At 43.6% G+C, this 15,559-nt stretch overlaps 10 non-coding genes across 10 annotated transcripts; all 10 read right to left on the bottom strand.

Annotated features, from left to right (window-relative positions):
* Positions 1-324: 324 nt before the first annotated feature.
* On the bottom strand, positions 325-515 carry LOC141199525 (U2 spliceosomal RNA). Its single transcript, XR_012271274.1, has one exon. It is a non-coding gene; the product is annotated as a U2 spliceosomal RNA (small nuclear RNA).
* Positions 516-1,636: 1,121 nt separating this feature from the next.
* Positions 1,637-1,827, bottom strand: LOC141199524 (U2 spliceosomal RNA). Its single transcript, XR_012271273.1, has one exon. It is a non-coding gene; the product is annotated as a U2 spliceosomal RNA (small nuclear RNA).
* Positions 1,828-2,951: 1,124 nt separating this feature from the next.
* LOC141200492 (U2 spliceosomal RNA) lies at positions 2,952-3,142 on the bottom strand. The gene has a single exon (XR_012272212.1). It is a non-coding gene; the product is annotated as a U2 spliceosomal RNA (small nuclear RNA).
* Positions 3,143-4,266: 1,124 nt separating this feature from the next.
* On the bottom strand, positions 4,267-4,457 carry LOC141200491 (U2 spliceosomal RNA). The gene has a single exon (XR_012272211.1). It is a non-coding gene; the product is annotated as a U2 spliceosomal RNA (small nuclear RNA).
* Positions 4,458-5,578: 1,121 nt separating this feature from the next.
* LOC141200413 (U2 spliceosomal RNA) lies at positions 5,579-5,769 on the bottom strand. The gene has a single exon (XR_012272134.1). It is a non-coding gene; the product is annotated as a U2 spliceosomal RNA (small nuclear RNA).
* Positions 5,770-6,890: 1,121 nt separating this feature from the next.
* On the bottom strand, positions 6,891-7,081 carry LOC141199523 (U2 spliceosomal RNA). Its single transcript, XR_012271272.1, has one exon. It is a non-coding gene; the product is annotated as a U2 spliceosomal RNA (small nuclear RNA).
* Positions 7,082-8,200: 1,119 nt separating this feature from the next.
* On the bottom strand, positions 8,201-8,391 carry LOC141199522 (U2 spliceosomal RNA). Its single transcript, XR_012271271.1, has one exon. It is a non-coding gene; the product is annotated as a U2 spliceosomal RNA (small nuclear RNA).
* Positions 8,392-9,511: 1,120 nt separating this feature from the next.
* On the bottom strand, positions 9,512-9,702 carry LOC141199521 (U2 spliceosomal RNA). Its single transcript, XR_012271270.1, has one exon. It is a non-coding gene; the product is annotated as a U2 spliceosomal RNA (small nuclear RNA).
* Positions 9,703-10,820: 1,118 nt separating this feature from the next.
* Positions 10,821-11,011, bottom strand: LOC141199518 (U2 spliceosomal RNA). Its single transcript, XR_012271268.1, has one exon. It is a non-coding gene; the product is annotated as a U2 spliceosomal RNA (small nuclear RNA).
* A 1,119-nt stretch (positions 11,012-12,130) lies between these two features.
* Positions 12,131-12,319, bottom strand: LOC141200940 (U2 spliceosomal RNA). The gene has a single exon (XR_012272615.1). It is a non-coding gene; the product is annotated as a U2 spliceosomal RNA (small nuclear RNA).
* Positions 12,320-15,559: the final 3,240 nt, after the last annotated feature.

The raw sequence follows: 15,559 nt of genomic DNA, 5'->3' as shown, positions 1-15,559 counted from the left end.
TGCAGCTTATCTCACCACCTGTAGTTATTTAGGTGAAAGCTCCAAAATGCTTGCCTAATATGTCTGTTTATCCAAAAGGAAGTATAGAGGGAGAGCTAGATAGATAGCATTGCATTACATTACATTACATGGCAATGCAATGCACAGTTGCTGAAGTTGAACCAAAATGAGCTTGTCATCTGGCTTCTGCAACTTTTAACATGAAAAATCCAATGAGGAGAAGAAAAGCAAAGCCAAAGAGTCCATCCCAAAATCCGACAAACAAGCAAAATGAACAAAAAGCATTGAATTCAATTCTTTCTGATTTTAGAAACTGCATTAAAGAAGGGGTGCACCGGTCCTGGAGATACTGCAATACCAGGTCAATGCGTGGAGTGGACAGAGCAAGCTCTTTTTCCATCTCCCTGTTCTAAAAATCCATTTAATATATGGTCCCCAGATAGGGGACGTATCAGATATTAAACTGATAAGAACAGATACTACACTTGATCTTAGCCAAAAGGCCGAGAAGCGATAACCAGAATTGGTTTCCGACTACGGTGCCACCCAAGGATTCTGAAAAGTCCATTTGTGGAGATGGCCACCTGGACTCCCGTTAAGAAGACATGCTGTCAACCTCTAGATCCCTCACATGCCTGCACTTTTCGGCTTGCTGCTGCTGCAATCCACGCGTTTTAGATCTGCATAACTCCACCTCTTTTAGCACAGTACCCTCAACCCCCGGCTGTTCCCACCCGCCTCAACACCGTTGGAAGGGAGGAGAACCAATTAAGGCGGGGGGGGGGGTGGAACGAGCAGCTGTCTACCCTTAGCAGGAGGGTTGCTGATTAATTACCTCTCCTGCTGCTGCTGCTGCTGGCTGTCCAGCAGCAGACTGAAGGTGGCTGCTGCTGTGCGCAGGTATATAAAGGCTCAGAGCCTATTATGACACGCGCAGCCAGCGTTCCATTGCCACATTCCGTCTACTGCAGGCGGGATACCTGGATGGCTGAATGTCACTGAGAAGCTCGCAGAGACCGCCATAAGCAACAGTTTAAAAGAATGCCACAGACTAATCAACCAAACTTTTTGGGTTGGTTTCTCTTTTATAGTCTGCAGGCATTAAATGAAAGAAGTCAGTGTTCCAGCAGAGGGAGACAACGTTTCAGAAAAGGCATTGTAGCAAACCAAAAAAGAAATTTTAAGCGCAGCAGAGTAACCAGCTCACATACCTGTTAGCTCAGGTGAGTTTAAAAGGCTGCTGTTGATAACAAGGGCATTTGCTAAATAGATGGTGTGTGTGCAACAATATACTGAAAGGTCAATTATATTGTGCAGCTTATCTCACCACCTGTAGTTATTTAGGTGAAAGCTCCAAAATGCTTGCCTAATATGTCTGTTTATCCAAAAGGAAGTATAGAGGGAGAGCTAGATAGATAGCATTGCATTACATTACATTACATGGCAATGCAATGCACAGTTGCTGAAGTTGAACCAAAATGAGCTTGTCATCTGGCTTCTGCAACTTTTAACATGAAAAATCCAATGAGGAGAAGAAAAGCAAAGCCAAAGAGTCCATCCCAAAATCCGACAAACAAGCAAAATGAACAAAAAGCATTGAATTCAATTCTTTCTTATTTTAGAAACTGCATTAAAGAAGGGGTGCACCGGTCCTGGAGATACTGCAATACCAGGTCAATGCGTGGAGTGGACAGAGCAAGCTCTTTTTCCATCTCCCTGTTCTAAAAATCCATTTAATATATGGTCCCCAGATAGGGGACGTATCAGATATTAAACTGATAAGAACAGATACTACACTTGATCTTAGCCAAAAGGCCGAGAAGCGATAACCAGAATTGGTTTCCGACTACGGTGCCACCCAAGGATTCTGAAAAGTCCATTTGTGGAGATGGCCACCTGGACTCCCGTTAAGAAGACATGCTGTCAACCTCTAGATCCCTCACATGCCTGCACTTTTCGGCTTGCTGCTGCTGCAATCCACGCGTTTTAGATCTGCATAACTCCACCTCTTTTAGCACAGTACCCTCAACCCCCGGCTGTTCCCACCCGCCTCAACACCGTTGGAAGGGAGGAGAACCAATTAAGGCGGGGGGGGGGGGTGAAACGAGCAGAGCTGTCTACCCTTAGCAGGAGGGTTGCTGATTAATTACCTCTCCTGCTGCTGCTGCTGCTGGCTGTCCAGCAGCAGACTGAAGGTGGCTGCTGCTGTGCGCAGGTATATAAAGGCTCAGAGCCTATTATGACACGCGCAGCCAGCGTTCCATTGCCACATTCCGTCTACTGCAGGCGGGATACCTGGATGGCTGAATGTCACTGAGAAGCTCACAGAGACCGCCATAAGCAACAGTTTAAAAGAATGCCACAGACTAATCAACCAAACTTTTTGGGTTGGTTTCTCTTTTATAGTCTGCAGGCATTAAATGAAAGAAGTCAGTGTTCCAGCAGAGGGAGACAACGTTTCAGAAAAGGCATTGTAGCAAATTAAAAAAGAAATTTTAAGCGCAGCAGAGTAACCAGCTCACATACCTGTTAGCTCAGGTGAGTTTAAAAGGCTGCTGTTGATAACAAGGGCATTTGCTAAATAGATGGTGTGTGTGCAACAATATACTGAAAGGTCAATTATATTGTGCAGCTTATCTCACCACCTGTAGTTATTTAGGTGAAAGCTCCAAAATGCTTGCCTAATATGTCTGTTTATCCAAAAGGAAGTATAGAGGGAGAGCTAGATAGATAGCATTGCATTACATTACATTACATGGCAATGCAATGCACAGTTGCTGAAGTTGAACCAAAATGAGCTTGTCATCTGGCTTCTGCAACTTTTAACATGAAAAATCCAATGAGGAGAAGAAAAGCAAAGCCAAAGAGTCCATCCCAAAATCCGACAAACAAGCAAAATGAACAAAAAGCATTGAATTCAATTCTTTCTGATTTTAGAAACTGCATTAAAGAAGGGGTGCACCGGTCCTGGAGATACTGCAATACCAGGTCAATGTGTGGAGTGGACAGAGCAAGCTCTTTTTCCATCTCCCTGTTCTAAAAATCCATTTAATATATGGTCCCCAGATAGGGGACGTATCAGATATTAAACTGATAAGAACAGATACTACACTTGATCTTAGCCAAAAGGCCGAGAAGCGATAACCAGAATTGGTTTCCGACTACGGTGCCACCCAAGGATTCTGAAAAGTCCATTTGTGGAGATGGCCACCTGGACTCCCGTTAAGAAGACATGCTGTCAACCTCTAGATCCCTCACATGCCTGCACTTTTCGGCTTGCTGCTGCTGCAATCCACGCGTTTTAGATCTGCATAACTCCACCTCTTTTAGCACAGTACCCTCAACCCCCGGCTGTTCCCACCCGCCTCAACACCGTTGGAAGGGAGGAGAACCAATTAAGGCGGGGGGGGGGGGTGAAACGAGCAGAGCTGTCTACCCTTAGCAGGAGGGTTGCTGATTAATTACCTCTCCTGCTGCTGCTGCTGCTGGCTGTCCAGCAGCAGACTGAAGGTGGCTGCTGCTGTGCGCAGGTATATAAAGGCTCAGAGCCTATTATGACACGCGCAGCCAGCGTTCCATTGCCACATTCCGTCTACTGCAGGCGGGATACCTGGATGGCTGAATGTCACTGAGAAGCTCACAGAGACCGCCATAAGCAACAGTTTAAAAGAATGCCACAGACTAATCAACCAAACTTTTTGGGTTGGTTTCTCTTTTATAGTCTGCAGGCATTAAATGAAAGAAGTCAGTGTTCCAGCAGAGGGAGACAACGTTTCAGAAAAGGCATTGTAGCAAATTAAAAAAGAAATTTTAAGCGCAGCAGAGTAACCAGCTCACATACCTGTTAGCTCAGGTGAGTTTAAAAGGCTGCTGTTGATAACAAGGGCATTTGCTAAATAGATGGTGTGTGTGCAACAATATACTGAAAGGTCAATTATATTGTGCAGCTTATCTCACCACCTGTAGTTATTTAGGTGAAAGCTCCAAAATGCTTGCCTAATATGTCTGTTTATCCAAAAGGAAGTATAGAGGGAGAGCTAGATAGATAGCATTGCATTACATTACATTACATGGCAATGCAATGCACAGTTGCTGAAGTTGAACCAAAATGAGCTTGTCATCTGGCTTCTGCAACTTTTAACATGAAAAATCCAATGAGGAGAAGAAAAGCAAAGCCAAAGAGTCCATCCCAAAATCCGACAAACAAGCAAAATGAACAAAAAGCATTGAATTCAATTCTTTCTGATTTTAGAAACTGCATTAAAGAAGGGGTGCACCGGTCCTGGAGATACTGCAATACCAGGTCAATGTGTGGAGTGGACAGAGCAAGCTCTTTTTCCATCTCCCTGTTCTAAAAATCCATTTAATATATGGTCCCCAGATAGGGGACGTATCAGATATTAAACTGATAAGAACAGATACTACACTTGATCTTAGCCAAAAGGCCGAGAAGCGATAACCAGAATTGGTTTCCGACTACGGTGCCACCCAAGGATTCTGAAAAGTCCATTTGTGGAGATGGCCACCTGGACTCCCGTTAAGAAGACATGCTGTCAACCTCTAGATCCCTCACATGCCTGCACTTTTCGGCTTGCTGCTGCTGCAATCCACGCGTTTTAGATCTGCATAACTCCACCTCTTTTAGCACAGTACCCTCAACCCCCGGCTGTTCCCACCCGCCTCAACACCGTTGGAAGGGAGGAGAACCAATTAAGGCGGGGGGGGGGGTGGAACGAGCAGCTGTCTACCCTTAGCAGGAGGGTTGCTGATTAATTACCTCTCCTGCTGCTGCTGCTGCTGGCTGTCCAGCAGCAGACTGAAGGTGGCTGCTGCTGTGCGCAGGTATATAAAGGCTCAGAGCCTATTATGACACGCGCAGCCAGCGTTCCATTGCCACATTCCGTCTACTGCAGGCGGGATACCTGGATGGCTGAATGTCACTGAGAAGCTCACAGAGACCGCCATAAGCAACAGTTTAAAAGAATGCCACAGACTAATCAACCAAACTTTTTGGGTTGGTTTCTCTTTTATAGTCTGCAGGCATTAAATGAAAGAAGTCAGTGTTCCAGCAGAGGGAGACAACGTTTCAGAAAAGGCATTGTAGCAAACCAAAAAAGAAATTTTAAGCGCAGCAGAGTAACCAGCTCACATACCTGTTAGCTCAGGTGAGTTTAAAAGGCTGCTGTTGATAACAAGGGCATTTGCTAAATAGATGGTGTGTGTGCAACAATATACTGAAAGGTCAATTATATTGTGCAGCTTATCTCACCACCTGTAGTTATTTAGGTGAAAGCTCCAAAATGCTTGCCTAATATGTCTGTTTATCCAAAAGGAAGTATAGAGGGAGAGCTAGATAGATAGCATTGCATTACATTACATTACATGGCAATGCAATGCACAGTTGCTGAAGTTGAACCAAAATGAGCTTGTCATCTGGCTTCTGCAACTTTTAACATGAAAAATCCAATGAGGAGAAGAAAAGCAAAGCCAAAGAGTCCATCCCAAAATCCGACAAACAAGCAAAATGAACAAAAAGCATTGAATTCAATTCTTTCTGATTTTAGAAACTGCATTAAAGAAGGGGTGCACCGGTCCTGGAGATACTGCAATACCAGGTCAATGCGTGGAGTGGACAGAGCAAGCTCTTTTTCCATCTCCCTGTTCTAAAAATCCATTTAATATATGGTCCCCAGATAGGGGACGTATCAGAAATTAAACTGATAAGAACAGATACTACACTTGATCTTAGCCAAAAGGCCGAGAAGCGATAACCAGAATTGGTTTCCGACTACGGTGCCACCCAAGGATTCTGAAAAGTCCATTTGTGGAGATGGCCACCTGGACTCCCGTTAAGAAGACATGCTGTCAACCTCTAGATCCCTCACATGCCTGCACTTTTCGGCTTGCTGCTGCTGCAATCCACGCGTTTTAGATCTGCATAACTCCACCTCTTTTAGCACAGTACCCTCAACCCCCGGCTGTTCCCACCCGCCTCAACACCGTTGGAAGGGAGGAGAACCAATTAAGGCGGGGGGGGGGGTGGAACGAGCAGCTGTCTACAATTAGCAGGAGGGTTGCTGATTAATTACCTCTCCTGCTGCTGCTGCTGCTGGCTGTCCAGCAGCAGACTGAAGGTGGCTGCTGCTGTGCGCAGGTATATAAAGGCTCAGAGCCTATTATGACACGCGCAGCCAGCGTTCCATTGCCACATTCCGTCTACTGCAGGCGGGATACCTGGATGGCTGAATGTCACTGAGAAGCTCACAGAGACCGCCATAAGCAACAGTTTAAAAGAATGCCACAGACTAATCAACCAAACTTTTTGGGTTGGTTTCTCTTTTATAGTCTGCAGGCATTAAATGAAAGAAGTCAGTGTTCCAGCAGAGGGAGACAACGTTTCAGAAAAGGCATTGTAGCAAACCAAAAAAGAAATTTTAAGCGCAGCAGAGTAACCAGCTCACATACCTGTTAGCTCAGGTGAGTTTAAAAGGCTGCTGTTGATAACAAGGGCATTTGCTAAATAGATGGTGTGTGTGCAACAATATACTGAAAGGTCAATTATATTGTGCAGCTTATCTCACCACCTGTAGTTATTTAGGTGAAAGCTCCAAAATGCTTGCCTAATATGTCTGTTTATCCAAAAGGAAGTATAGAGGGAGAGCTAGATAGATAGCATTGCATTACATTACATTACATGGCAATGCAATGCACAGTTGCTGAAGTTGAACCAAAATGAGCTTGTCATCTGGCTTCTGCAACTTTTAACATGAAAAATCCAATGAGGAGAAGAAAAGCAAAGCCAAAGAGTCCATCCCAAAATCCGACAAACAAGCAAAATGAACAAAAAGCATTGAATTCAATTCTTTCTGATTTTAGAAACTGCATTAAAGAAGGGGTGCACCGGTCCTGGAGATACTGCAATACCAGGTCAATGCGTGGAGTGGACAGAGCAAGCTCTTTTTCCATCTCCCTGTTCTAAAAATCCATTTAATATATGGTCCCCAGATAGGGGACGTATCAGATATTAAACTGATAAGAACAGATACTACACTTGATCTTAGCCAAAAGGCCGAGAAGCGATAACCAGAATTGGTTTCCGACTACGGTGCCACCCAAGGATTCTGAAAAGTCCATTTGTGGAGATGGCCACCTGGACTCCCGTTAAGAAGACATGCTGTCAACCTCTAGATCCCTCACATGCCTGCACTTTTCGGCTTGCTGCTGCTGCAATCCACGCGTTTTAGATCAGCATAACTCCACCTCTTTTAGCACAGTACCCTCAACCCCCGGCTGTTCCCACCCGCCTCAACACCGTTGGAAGGGAGGAGAACCAATTAAGGCGGGGGGGGGTGGAACGAGCAGCTGTCTACCCTTAGCAGGAGGGTTGCTGATTAATTACCTCTCCTGCTGCTGCTGCTGCTGGCTGTCCAGCAGCAGACTGAAGGTGGCTGCTGCTGTGCGCAGGTATATAAAGGCTCAGAGCCTATTATGACACGCGCAGCCAGCGTTCCATTGCCACATTCCGTCTACTGCAGGCGGGATACCTGGATGGCTGAATGTCACTGAGAAGCTCACAGAGACCGCAATAAGCAACAGTTTAAAAGAATGCCACAGACTAATCAACCAAACTTTTTGGGTTGGTTTCTCTTTTATAGTCTGCAGGCATTAAATGAAAGAAGTCAGTGTTCCAGCAGAGGGAGACAACGTTTCAGAAAAGGCATTGTAGCAAACCAAAAAAGAAATTTTAAGCGCAGCAGAGTAACCAGCTCACATACCTGTTAGCTCAGGTGAGTTTAAAAGGCTGCTGTTGATAACAAGGGCATTTGCTAAATAGATGGTGTGTGTGCAACAATATACTGAAAGGTCAATTATATTGTGCAGCTTATCTCACCACCTGTAGTTATTTAGGTGAAAGCTCCAAAATGCTTGCCTAATATGTCTGTTTATCCAAAAGGAAGTATAGAGGGAGAGCTAGATAGATAGCATTGCATTACATTACATTACATGGCAATGCAATGCACAGTTGCTGAAGTTGAACCAAAATGAGCTTGTCATCTGGCTTCTGCAACTTTTAACATGAAAAATCCAATGAGGAGAAGAAAAGCAAAGCCAAAGAGTCCATCCCAAAATCCGACAAACAAGCAAAATGAACAAAAAGCATTGAATTCAATTCTTTCTGATTTTAGAAACTGCATTAAAGAAGGGGTGCACCGGTCCTGGAGATACTGCAATACCAGGTCAATGCGTGGAGTGGACAGAGCAAGCTCTTTTTCCATCTCCCTGTTCTAAAAATCCATTTAATATATGGTCCCCAGATAGGGGACGTATCAGATATTAAACTGATAAGAACAGATACTACACTTGATCTTAGCCAAAAGGCCGAGAAGCGATAACCAGAATTGGTTTCCGACTACGGTGCCACCCAAGGATTCTGAAAAGTCCATTTGTGGAGATGGCCACCTGGACTCCCGTTAAGAAGACATGCTGTCAACCTCTAGATCCCTCACATGCCTGCACTTTTCGGCTTGCTGCTGCTGCAATCCACGCGTTTTAGATCTGCATAACTCCACCTCTTTTAGCACAGTACCCTCAACCCCCGGCTGTTCCCACCCGCCTCAACACCGTTGGAAGGGAGGAGAACCAATTAAGGCGGGGGGGGGGTGGAACGAGCAGCTGTCTACCCTTAGCAGGAGGGTTGCTGATTAATTACCTCTCCTGCTGCTGCTGCTGCTGGCTGTCCAGCAGCAGACTGAAGGTGGCTGCTGCTGTGCGCAGGTATATAAAGGCTCAGAGCCTATTATGACACGCGCAGCCAGCGTTCCATTGCCACATTCCGTCTACTGCAGGCGGGATACCTGGATGGCTGAATGTCACTGAGAAGCTCACAGAGACCGCCATAAGCAACAGTTTAAAAGAATGCCACAGACTAATCAACCAAACTTTTTGGGTTGGTTTCTCTTTTATAGTCTGCAGGCATTAAATGAAAGAAGTCAATGTTCCAGCAGAGGGAGACAACGTTTCAGAAAAGGCATTGTAGCAAACCAAAAAAGAAATTTTAAGCGCAGCAGAGTAACCAGCTCACATACCTGTTAGCTCAGGTGAGTTTAAAAGGCTGCTGTTGATAACAAGGGCATTTGCTAAATAGATGGTGTGTGTGCAACAATATACTGAAAGGTCAATTATATTGTGCAGCTTATCTCACCACCTGTAGTTATTTAGGTGAAAGCTCCAAAATGCTTGCCTAATATGTCTGTTTATCCAAAAGGAAGTATAGAGGGAGAGCTAGATAGATAGCATTGCATTACATTACATTACATGGCAATGCAATGCACAGTTGCTGAAGTTGAACCAAAATGAGCTTGTCATCTGGCTTCTGCAACTTTTAACATGAAAAATCCAATGAGGAGAAGAAAAGCAAAGCCAAAGAGTCCATCCCAAAATCCGACAAACAAGCAAAATGAACAAAAAGCATTGAATTCAATTCTTTCTGATTTTAGAAACTGCATTAAAGAAGGGGTGCACCGGTCCTGGAGATACTGCAATACCAGGTCAATGCGTGGAGTGGACAGAGCAAGCTCTTTTTCCATCTCCCTGTTCTAAAAATCCATTTAATATATGGTCCCCAGATAGGGGACGTATCAGATATTAAACTGATAAGAACAGATACTACACTTGATCTTAGCCAAAAGGCCGAGAAGCGATAACCAGAATTGGTTTCCGACTACGGTGCCACCCAAGGATTCTGAAAAGTCCATTTGTGGAGATGGCCACCTGGACTCCCGTTAAGAAGACATGCTGTCAACCTCTAGATCCCTCACATGCCTGCACTTTTCGGCTTGCTGCTGCTGCAATCCACGCGTTTTAGATCTGCATAACTCCACCTCTTTTAGCACAGTATCCTCAACCCCCGGCTGTTCCCACCCGCCTCAACACCGTTGGAAGGGAGGAGAACCAATTAAGGCGGGGGGGGGGGTGGAACGAGCAGCTGTCTACCCTTAGCAGGAGGGTTGCTGATTAATTACCTCTCCTGCTGCTGCTGCTGGCTGTCCAGCAGCAGACTGAAGGTGGCTGCTGCTGTGCGCAGGTATATAAAGGCTCAGAGCCTATTATGACACGCGCAGCCAGCGTTCCATTGCCACATTCCGTCTACTGCAGGCGGGATACCTGGATGGCTGAATGTCACTGAGAAGCTCACAGAGACCGCCATAAGCAACAGTTTAAAAGAATGCCACAGACTAATCAACCAAACTTTTTGGGTTGGTTTCTCTTTTATAGTCTGCAGGCATTAAATGAAAGAAGTCAGTGTTCCAGCAGAGGGAGACAACGTTTCAGAAAAGGCATTGTAGCAAACCAAAAAAGAAATTTTAAGCGCAGCAGAGTAACCAGCTCACATACCTGTTAGCTCAGGTGAGTTTAAAAGGCTGCTGTTGATAACAAGGGCATTTGCTAAATAGATGGTGTGTGTGCAACAATATACTGAAAGGTCAATTATATTGTGCAGCTTATCTCACCACCTGTAGTTATTTAGGTGAAAGCTCCAAAATGCTTGCCTAATATGTCTGTTTATCCAAAAGGAAGTATAGAGGGAGAGCTAGATAGATAGCATTGCATTACATTACATTACATGGCAATGCAATGCACAGTTGCTGAAGTTGAACCAAAATGAGCTTGTCATCTGGCTTCTGCAACTTTTAACATGAAAAATCCAATGAGGAGAAGAAAAGCAAAGCCAAAGAGTCCATCCCAAAATCCGACAAACAAGCAAAATGAACAAAAAGCATTGAATTCAATTCTTTCTGATTTTAGAAACTGCATTAAAGAAGGGGTGCACCGGTCCTGGAGATACTGCAATACCAGGTCAATGCGTGGAGTGGACAGAGCAAGCTCTTTTTCCATCTCCCTGTTCTAAAAATCCATTTAATATATGGTCCCCAGATAGGGGACGTATCAGATATTAAACTGATAAGAACAGATACTACACTTGATCTTAGCCAAAAGGCCGAGAAGCGATAACCAGAATTGGTTTCCGACTACGGTGCCACCCAAGGATTCTGAAAAGTCCATTTGTGGAGATGGCCACCTGGACTCCCGTTAAGAAGACATGCTGTCAACCTCTAGATCCCTCACATGCCTGCACTTTTCGGCTTGCTGCTGCTGCAATCCACGCGTTTTAGATCTGCATAACTCCACCTCTTTTAGCACAGTACCCTCAACCCCCGGCTGTTCCCACCCGCCTCAACACCGTTGGAAGGGAGGAGAACCAATTAAGGCGGGGGGGGGTGGAACGAGCAGCTGTCTACCCTTAGCAGGAGGGTTGCTGATTAATTACCTCTCCTGCTGCTGCTGCTGCTGGCTGTCCAGCAGCAGACTGAAGGTGGCTGCTGCTGTGCGCAGGTATATAAAGGCTCAGAGCCTATTATGACACGCGCAGCCAGCGTTCCATTGCCACATTCCGTCTACTGCAGGCGGGATACCTGGATGGCTGAATGTCACTGAGAAGCTCACAGAGACCGCCATAAGCAACAATTTAAAAGAATGCCACAGACTAATCAACCAAACTTTTTGGGTTGGTTTCTCTTTTATAGTCTGCAGGCATTAAATGAAAGAAGTCAGTGTTCCAGCAGAGGGAGACAACGTTTCAGAAAAGGCATTGTAGCAAACCAAAAAAGAAATTTTAAGCGCAGCAGAGTAACCAGCTCACATACCTGTTAGCTCAGGTGAGTTTAAAAGGCTGCTGTTGATAACAAGGGCATTTGCTAAATAGATGGTGTGTGTGCAACAATATACTGAAAGGTCAATTATATTGTGCAGCTTATCTCACCACCTGTAGTTATTTAGGTGAAAGCTCCAAAATGCTTGCCTAATATGTCTGTTTATCCAAAAGGAAGTATAGAGGGAGAGCTAGATAGATAGCATTGCATTACATTACATTACATGGCAATGCAATGCACAGTTGCTGAAGTTGAACCAAAATGAGCTTGTCATCTGGCTTCTGCAACTTTTAACATGAAAAATCCAATGAGGAGAAGAAAAGCAAAGCCAAAGAGTCCATCCCAAAATCCGACAAACAAGCAAAATGAACAAAAAGCATTGAATTCAATTCTTTCTGATTTTAGAAACTGCATTAAAGAAGGGGTGCACCGGTCCTGGAGATACTGCAATACCAGTTCAATGCGTGGAGTGGACAGAGCAAGCTCTTTTTCCATCTCCCTGTTCTAAAAATCCATTTAATATATGGTCCCCAGATAGGGGACGTATCAGATATTAAACTGATAAGAACAGATCAGGTTTCAACATAATTTATTAATGCGTAAAAGATGGTTTACAGTCAAAAACAACAACACAAACAGTACATTATTAAAACACAGAATTCCACCCATAAAAACCCCATATACGATTAGCATCCCTCCTCCCAATACATTTGACATCCCTCAAGTAATAAATATACATCTGGCTAAAAGCAATTTTAAGACAATCCTTCACAGAAATAGCATCACGTTTAAAAAGTAAGATATTGCGTGCCTTCCAAAGGGCGTCTTTAAAACAGTTAATCATACACCAACATATACAATACTGTTGAGGGGTCGGACATTTAAAAAGGCCATATAAAACATATTCATGGTTAAAATCTCTTAAACCGCAAGTCCATTTTAAAAGAATCCCAACTTTGTTCCAAAGTTCCTGTGCAAATGGGCAATTCCACATAAGGTGCAAGGTGGTTTCGTCATTAACACATGAGTCTCTGGGGCATTTGGCTCTGGCCACCAGGCCTCTCCTGTGTTGAAACTCTCTGGTGGGGAGGCACTGGTGGACCACCATCCATGCGATGTCCTTATGTCCATTTGCTAAGAATTTCCCGAAGACATTCTTCCAAACTTGCTTCGATCTCTCTTCTGAGAAATTTACTATGGGGGTCACATCTTCATTCCTCCTCAGAAAAGATAAAAGCTTCTTGCGGTCTTTAAAAATGTCCATATTAAAATCACCAAGGCTATAAAATCGAACAGTCTTTTCTAAGATTGCTTGGTGTTTGGGGGGGCATAGTAAAACAGGGGAATTCAACGACAACTTAAACCATCTTTTAAAAATCATCCCACAAGTATATTTTAAAAAATAACTTAGCGCACTATTACCATTAAAATGTTTGAAACAAAAGCAGAAATAATTTAAATACAAATAAATATGTAAGTCGGGGACATCCCTTCCGCCGTTCATTTTATTCTTCCTCATTATTTCTCGCCTTAATCTTTCCATTTTGGAGTTCCATAAAAACATAAAGATCATCCTAGTCATTTTTTTAATTAAAACATCAGAGGGGGGGTACACCATAGCTATATACAGTATGAGGGGTAACAACACTGATTTTATAATTAAAATTTTCCCCTCCATTGTTAGGGACCTCAAACCCCAAAATGATATTTTCTTTGACATTTTTTCTATGACATTCTCCCAGCTTTGAGTTCCCACATTCTCCTCGTTAAAAACAACTCCAAGAATTTTTACATTGTCTCGTTTTATTGTGAGCTGCGGGAGTTGGGCGGTGTCCCAGGATCCCAAAGTCAGACATTCAGATTTATTTAAATTAAGTTTAAAACCGGATGCCTGGGAAAAAAAATCAATGCGCAACACCGCCCTCCGGAGGGAAGCAGGGTCCACGCACACAACCGTCACGTCATCCATGTAGCCAAAGACTCTCACATCACTGCCACCTCCGCCAGGAACAGGAACCCCTCTAATCACTTTGTCTTTCCTTATTGCGCTCAGCAGGGGCTCCATGGCGCAGATGAACAGGATGGGCGACAAGGGGCATCCCTGCTTCACTCCGGACTCAAGGGGAACTCCATCTGTTAAAAAGCCATTAAGAGAAATTTGACTAAAACTATTTTTATATAAAATCTTAATACAATTTAAAAGCATATTAGGGATACCCATTCTTTTTAAAACTCTAAAAAGAAATCTATGAGAGACTCTATCGAAAGCTTTTTCAAAATCTAGGGCTAAAAGAGCTACATTTTGACCCCGGTCTCTGGAATACCAAATTACATCCCTTAATACGTTTAAAACCTCTGAAATACTTCTGCCTGGTACACTACAAACCTGCTCAGGCTGGATTAGTTTGGCAATGACACTCCTGAGCCGGTCTGCAACCACCTTAGCAAGTACCTTGTAATCAACATTTAGGAGAGTTATGGGTCTCCAATTCGCTAGAGTACTGCGGTCACCTTTTTTATATATCAAAGACACCACTCCTCTCCTCCACGAAAATGGCAACTGTTCACAAATAAAAACTTCTTTAAAAAGCATAAAAAGGTCCTCTTTTAAAATGTCCCAAAAAGTAAGGTAAAATTCTACAGGTAGTCCGTCACACCCAGGTGCTTTACCCTTAGAGAAACTTTTAAAAACATAAAATAATTCCTCTAAAAAAATATCGCGTTCTAAAAACTCCTGGTCCGTAAAATTTAACTTAAAATCGAGATCATTAAGAGCATCAGATAAAAAGGACTCATCTATACACTTTTTACTAAAAAGATGCTTATAAAAGTTAAAAGTAGCATTCAACATTCCCTGCATAGATGTTTCACCCTCTAGATTTGTGATCACTTCTCTTTTATCCATGACTTTTTTGAAGAAGAAGCGAGAGCACTTCTCCCCCTCCTCCAAGTGCTGCACTCTAGAGTTAAAAATAATTTCTTTCCCCTTTGTGTCTATGCAGTTCTGAATTTCAGTTTTTAGGCTAGCAATATCATCTCCCACCTCCACCCCTAGCTCTTTGAATTTAAAAAGTGTTTGTAGTTTGGTGTTAAGATCACTAAAACATCTTTTTTTCTCTCTAGCTTTACGTCTCCCTGCTTTTATAAAAAACATTCTGACTTTTTTTTTCAAATTTTCCCACCAGGTTACCATAGGGGCATCAGAAGGTTTTTGTCGTCGCCAGGCTTGACAGGCTTTACCAAAGTCTTGTCGAATCAGAGGGTCCTCCAGCAGGTAAGTACTTAGACGCCAGAGGCCCCTGTTGACCCTCTGTTCATCCCGGTATTCTAGATGCACCTCCAAGCCCTTATGGTCAGAAAATATATTTGATGTTAAAACACATTTTACAGGGTTAAAATCATCTGATAGGAAAATAAAATCGATCCTGGAGGACACCCCTCTTCCGGACCACGTATAACCAGGGTCCGTCGGCAGGAGTGACCTCCACGCATCGCATAATTTAAAATCAGTTATAAAATCTTTCAATAGATGACATGACTTATCCAATTTGCGTAGAGGGTCACCCCCCTGCTCGTTGTTCACTAGCACAAAGACAATTAAAATCACCCCCTACGATCAGGGGAGATGACCCAGTACAGTACAATAGCAATATCCCAAATAAATTAATTCTCTCTTGCTTATCAGGGGGAGCATAAATATTCATTACACGTAGGGTAAAACCATTAAATTTAAAATGCACTAAAACCACTCTGCCTGGTACTATTTCTGTGACAGCATTTATAGTAATATTTCTCCCACGACAGAGGAAGCCCACCCCCGCTGACTTGTTGTCATTGGAGCCAGACCA

Source organism: Phyllobates terribilis, unplaced genomic scaffold (assembly GCF_046119375.1).
Source record: "Phyllobates terribilis strain yellow unplaced genomic scaffold, ASM4611937v1 Scaffold_108__1_contigs__length_5656254, whole genome shotgun sequence".
Lineage (NCBI taxonomy): Eukaryota > Metazoa > Chordata > Amphibia > Anura > Dendrobatidae > Phyllobates > Phyllobates terribilis.
The sequence above is the reverse complement of the archived record's forward strand: the minus strand, read 5'-3'. Positions and strand labels throughout refer to the sequence as shown.